This window comes from Fukomys damarensis, unplaced genomic scaffold, assembly GCF_012274545.1.
Source record: "Fukomys damarensis isolate Sample0158 unplaced genomic scaffold, DMR_v1.0_HiC HiC_scaffold_36, whole genome shotgun sequence".
Lineage (NCBI taxonomy): Eukaryota > Metazoa > Chordata > Mammalia > Rodentia > Bathyergidae > Fukomys > Fukomys damarensis.
The window spans coordinates 43588191-43593375 of NW_022900948.1; positions in this window are offsets into that span (position 1 = coordinate 43588191).

Here is a 5185-nt window from a genome sequence, read left to right on the forward strand (position 1 = left end):
AACGCCAGCACCCAAGGGGCAGCACGCAGGGAGGGCACTCCCTCCCCAGGGGAGATCGGCTCTCCCACGAGTCATGGCAGAGGCGGCCTCGAGGGGGCGGTGTGGGCTCAGCGATGGAGGGCCGGCCGGGAAGGGGCCTCCAGCTAGGCCTGGAGCCCGCGCTCAGCTCCCAGCACCGCACACACAAGGGGTGGCTCCTCTGGCGGCTCCGCACCACCAGTAGGGGGCAGTACAGAGCCGCCTGGTCAAGAAATACAGGTACTCCGCGCTGGCAAAAGAGGTCAATTGCCGCGTGTTTGTTTATTCATAGTTTGATTACATCTGGATGATATCCCGTGTAAACACTACTCAAAAATATTTATCCCAGCAGGGCCCAGTGGCCCATGCCTGTATTCTCAGCGCTCAGGAGGCTGAGGCCGGCCAACCTGGAATGGGGACATACAGAGACCATCCCTCGAAATCAAAACAAATAGGGCTGGGAGTGTAGTTCAGTGGGAGGCCCTGGGTTCATCCTCAGAACCACAGAAGCAAAATAAAATATTTTTAAAATTAAAAAAACAAAAATTCTCAGCATGGTGGTGCATGCCTGTAATCCCAGTTTAAGGCCAGCCTGGACCACACAGTGAGACCCTGTCCCTGTCAATCAATGTAAAAACAAGATTTTAATTTTAGAAAATTATCACCTTCGACCGACAGAGTTCACAACACTTATGTCAGACAGCCTGCTTGCTCCTTCCAGGGCTCCAAAAGGGGCCGTTTCTGGGCAGCCCAGTGCCACACAGTGTCACCAAGTCACACCACTCCAGTGTGCTCAGCAGAGGGGACACTTTAGTGAGAGGGAGGAAACCGCGGCCAGGCCTAGCAGGGCTGAGAGGCCGCACAGGAAAGCCAGGCTTCTCCTGCCAGGTAGACAGGGACTGGGAACGAGGTGAAAGGTGACCGTCCCACACCCAGCCAGCCAGGAGCCAAGGGTTGTTAAGGACCACAGCAGCCAGCGTTAAGCAACCTCAGGGCCAGGCAGACCTGAGGAAGACATTGCTCCAACCCAGGCAACTGAGCAAGACCGGGCTCCAGATAAAACATTCGTGAATAAAAGGGGCTGGGAATGCAGCTCAGTGCTCCCTAAATTTAACCTTCACTATGGCAAAAAGAAAAAAAAGAGAGAAGCTGAGCTGACCATAATATCACAGGCCTGTAATCCCAGCACTCTGGGAGGCTGAGGCAGGAGGATGGCAAGTTTGAGTCCAGCCTGGGCTACACAGTGACTTAGCAAGTTGTCTCAAAATAAAAAGGGCTGGGGGCAGGGGATTTGGCTCAGTAGTTCTGCTGCCTGCCTCACAAGTGCAAGGTCCCAAGTTTGGTCCCCAGTGCCAAAGGGGGGGGCCTGGGGCTGTAGTTCAGTAGGAAAGAACTGGGTTCAATCCACAGTACTACACACACACGCACGTGCGCGCACACACACGCACACACACACACACACAGAAGAGAAGAGAAAAAGGACGCGTGGGCTGGGGGCTGGAGGTGTCGCTCTGTGGAGGCCCTGAGTTCTGCCCTTGACACCACAAAATAATAATAAAAACAGAATGAGGGCCTACAACCTTTAGGAATTCCAGTTTTGCAGGCCCAGAATTTTTTTTCTTTCAGACCTGGGTACAGAAGCAGGACCCCTGCCTGCCCTCAGCCTGAGTCACACCCAGCCCCGGAAGTGACACAGGTGCCCTCTGTGCAACGTCCTCAGCCAGCATGGTCGCCTCCAGCAAACGGAGGTGTGACAGGATCTGCTCTGTCCCCAGAGCCCGTGGCTCACACACCCTGCCGCTTGCTGGCCCCTGGAGCCCTTGCTCCTCCGCCCTTCTCCATGGCACCAGCAGACCTGCCCAGCTGGTTTGCCGGGGAGGAGCTGAGCCTGTTTTGCAGCCTCAGGGGTCTTCTTTTTTATTTTATTTCTTTTAGACAGTGTCTGGCTGTGTAGTCCAGGCTGGCCTCAAACTCAAAGTGATCCTCCTGCCTCAGCCTCCCGGATGAGTGCTGTTTATGGAGCTCAGCAGGAACATGCGGAGGTTGGAGGTGGGGAACGTGGTGGAGAAGAACTCAGGGCAGGAGGCCCCTCTGACCTGAGCCAGTGGTCCAAAGGACATAGGTGGTCCCCTCTTCCCTAGTCACCCTGGCCGGGGTGACTGCCTGAGTCTCTTAATGTCTGTCTCTTAATCGGCCTCCACCAGCCCGGAAGCACCCTCCCCTGGCCCAGCCAGGGCCAAGCTCCCCTCTTTTTCACAGGACTAACACTCCTAGCCCCGCCCTATTCTCCAGTGTCTGGGGAGAAGCCGGGCTGCCTACCCTGGAGCCCCACAGACTGATGCCGATGGAATCGCCAAGGAAGTCGAGATGTCGATGAGATGGCGCTGGTTATGGCTTCCTGTCTGTTATTTGTTTCTTATCTGTGGCCAAACAGAGCAAGCTCAGCAGGCCGAGAGAGGTAGTCGTGGGAGGCTGGGCTGTGACGTCCCAGTTTCCTCATCTTTAAAGGAGGACAGGGCTGGGGATTTAGCTCAGTGGTTCTGCCACTTGCCTTGCAAGCGCAGGGACCCGAGTTCGATCCCTGGTACCAAATAAATAAATAAAGGAGGACAAAGAATGCCTACCGAGGCCCCATGCCTGCAATTCCAGCACTCAGGAACCTGAGGCAGGAGGATCACTGTGAGTTCTACATAGTGAGTACAGGACCTACCTAAAAATACATAGCAAGACCCTGTCTCGGGGCTGGGGATGTAGCTCAGTGGCGCTGTGCCTGCCTGGCAAGCACAAAGTCCTGAGTTCAATCCCCAGTACCAGGAAAAAGAAAAAAGATCCTGTCTCAAAATAAAATAACCCCCAAAAAAACAAAATTCCAGGGAAACAAGCAAACAAGTAGGTATAGTGGCACGTGTCTGTAATCCCAGCACTCTGGGAGGCTGAGGCAGGAGGATGGAAAGTTTAAGCCCAACCTGGGCAATTTAGTAACTTACTGAGAACCTGTCCTAAAATAAAAGTAAATACATAAAGAAAAGGTGGGCCAGGGATTTAGCTCTGGTGCCACCACCTGCCTCACAGGCAGAGTCTGATCCCAGGTACCCAAAAGAAAAAAAAAAAAAAGGTCTGGATGAGGCTTAGCTCAAAGGCCTCTGGCACCCCCACACACACACATTTAGGTTGGGAGGGATGAAAAGGGGCTTTCAGAACAGTTTTTTGTAGGAGGATGTTTGAGGTTTTGTTGGTGATGGTTTTCAGCTTGTTTGGTTTTTGTCTTGCTTTGTTTTTGTTTTGTTTTTTGGTAGCTGGGATCAAACGCCGGATCTTGCGCTTGTGAGGCAGATGGTGGCACCACTGAGCTAAATCCCCAGCCCAACTGTTTGTTTCTTGATATAGGGTCTCATGTTTGCTTTGGTCGCGCATATACTAAAATTGATACAGGGTGTCACTATGCAGTTCAGGCTGGCCTGAAAGTCACAGTGACCTCCTGCCTCAGCCCTCAGAGTGCTGAGATTACAGGTGTGCACCAACACCCAACATTTTATTGATTTTTTGAGACAAGGTCTCACTATGTTTCCCAAACTATTCTTGAACTCCGGGACTCAAGTGATTGTCCTGCCTCATCCTCCCAAGCAGCAGGGACTACAGGTCCACACCACTGCACCCAGCTCATCAGGTACCTGTCAACAAGAATTTAAATTTATGCTTTAAGCACTCGGGAGGCTGAGGCAGAAGGATCGCTGTGAGTTTGAGACCAGCCTGGGCTACATAGTAAGTTCCAGGTCAGTCTCAACTATGTAGTGAGACCCTGTCTCAAAAAACCAAATTAATTAATTAATTTATTTATTTATGCTTTGGCTGGGCGTGGTGGTACACACTGTAATCTCAGCGCTCAGGAGGCTGAGGCAAGAGGATCGCTGAGTTTGAGGCCAGCCTGGCTACATACGGAGAACTTGTCTCAAAAAATAAAAATAAATAAGTTCAGACTTTGGGGTTAAAGACATGTGCTAAGGAAAACCTTCAGCCATTCCAAGAGAGCTGGGAGGCTTTCCCAGTAGCCCAGATGTATCTGCACAGATCATTTTGGCCATGAGGGAGGGAACTTGTTTTGCGCCATCTTGGTATGGCTGTTTTTACCATCTGTGTGCCAAGAACGGCTCAAGTGGGGTGGTGTGACAGCCAGTCACAGTCTGAGGAGCCACATTTTCTCAGCTTATTCAGATTTGCAAACATGTCCACCCCCGTGCAGGTTTCTCCTCCACTACCCTGGATTCCACATATCTAAGCATTGCTTGATTTTATTCTGAATTTTCTGCTTTTAGGATGTTAGTTAGTTTGTTTATTTGTTTTGGTTTTATGAGCCAGAGTCTCTCTATAGTCCAGGCTGGCCTTGAACTCACTATTAGCCCAGGCTGACCCGACTCACAGAGATCCTTCTGTCTCAGCCTCCTGAGTGCTAGGATTAGTGGCCTGCACCAGCATGGCAGGATGGCTTTGCATTTTGTTTTGCTTGCCTCCAAACTGTAGGTAAGATCTCCTACGTATGTCCCTAACTGGGTCACAGGTTTACGCAGGTGTCTTAGTTTCCTTGTTCCTAAGACGCAATACCTGACGCTTGAAATTTAAAGAAGTTTGTTTTGGCTCACATTTCAGTCCGTGGTCGCAGACTCCACGGCAGAGGGACCTGGCAGAGGAAAAGCTGCTCCTGCTACAATGAACAGGGAGCAGAGGGCCGAGGGAGCGCGGGGGAGAGGGGTGAGCCCTTGCAGGCCACACCCCAGAGACCCACCTCTCACCCAGGCCCGGCCCCTAACAGCCAGTCCCCTCCAAACACCCATAATCCATCCCATCCCCTTCCCAAAGCCCCGCCTTTGAGAGCTTGAGGATTTGGGGATCACCCTAGATGGGACCACAGCCTTTGTGTGTGCATCTCTACCCTCCAAGGCCTGCAGGGCAAAATCCTGCTGAGGACACACCCAGGGCTGCTCTGGGCAGGCCAGGGAGGAGATAAGGGGCCACGATTAAGGAGAGAGGGCGCTTGCTCGTGGCCCAGCCTGGCCAAAGGTCCGGGCCTGAGCTCAGCTCGACTCCAGCCACAGATAGGAGGTGCAGGTCAAAGGGAGGCCAACCACACCTCCCGCTCCCAGGGAGCTCTGAGCACGGGGCAGAAGCCCCA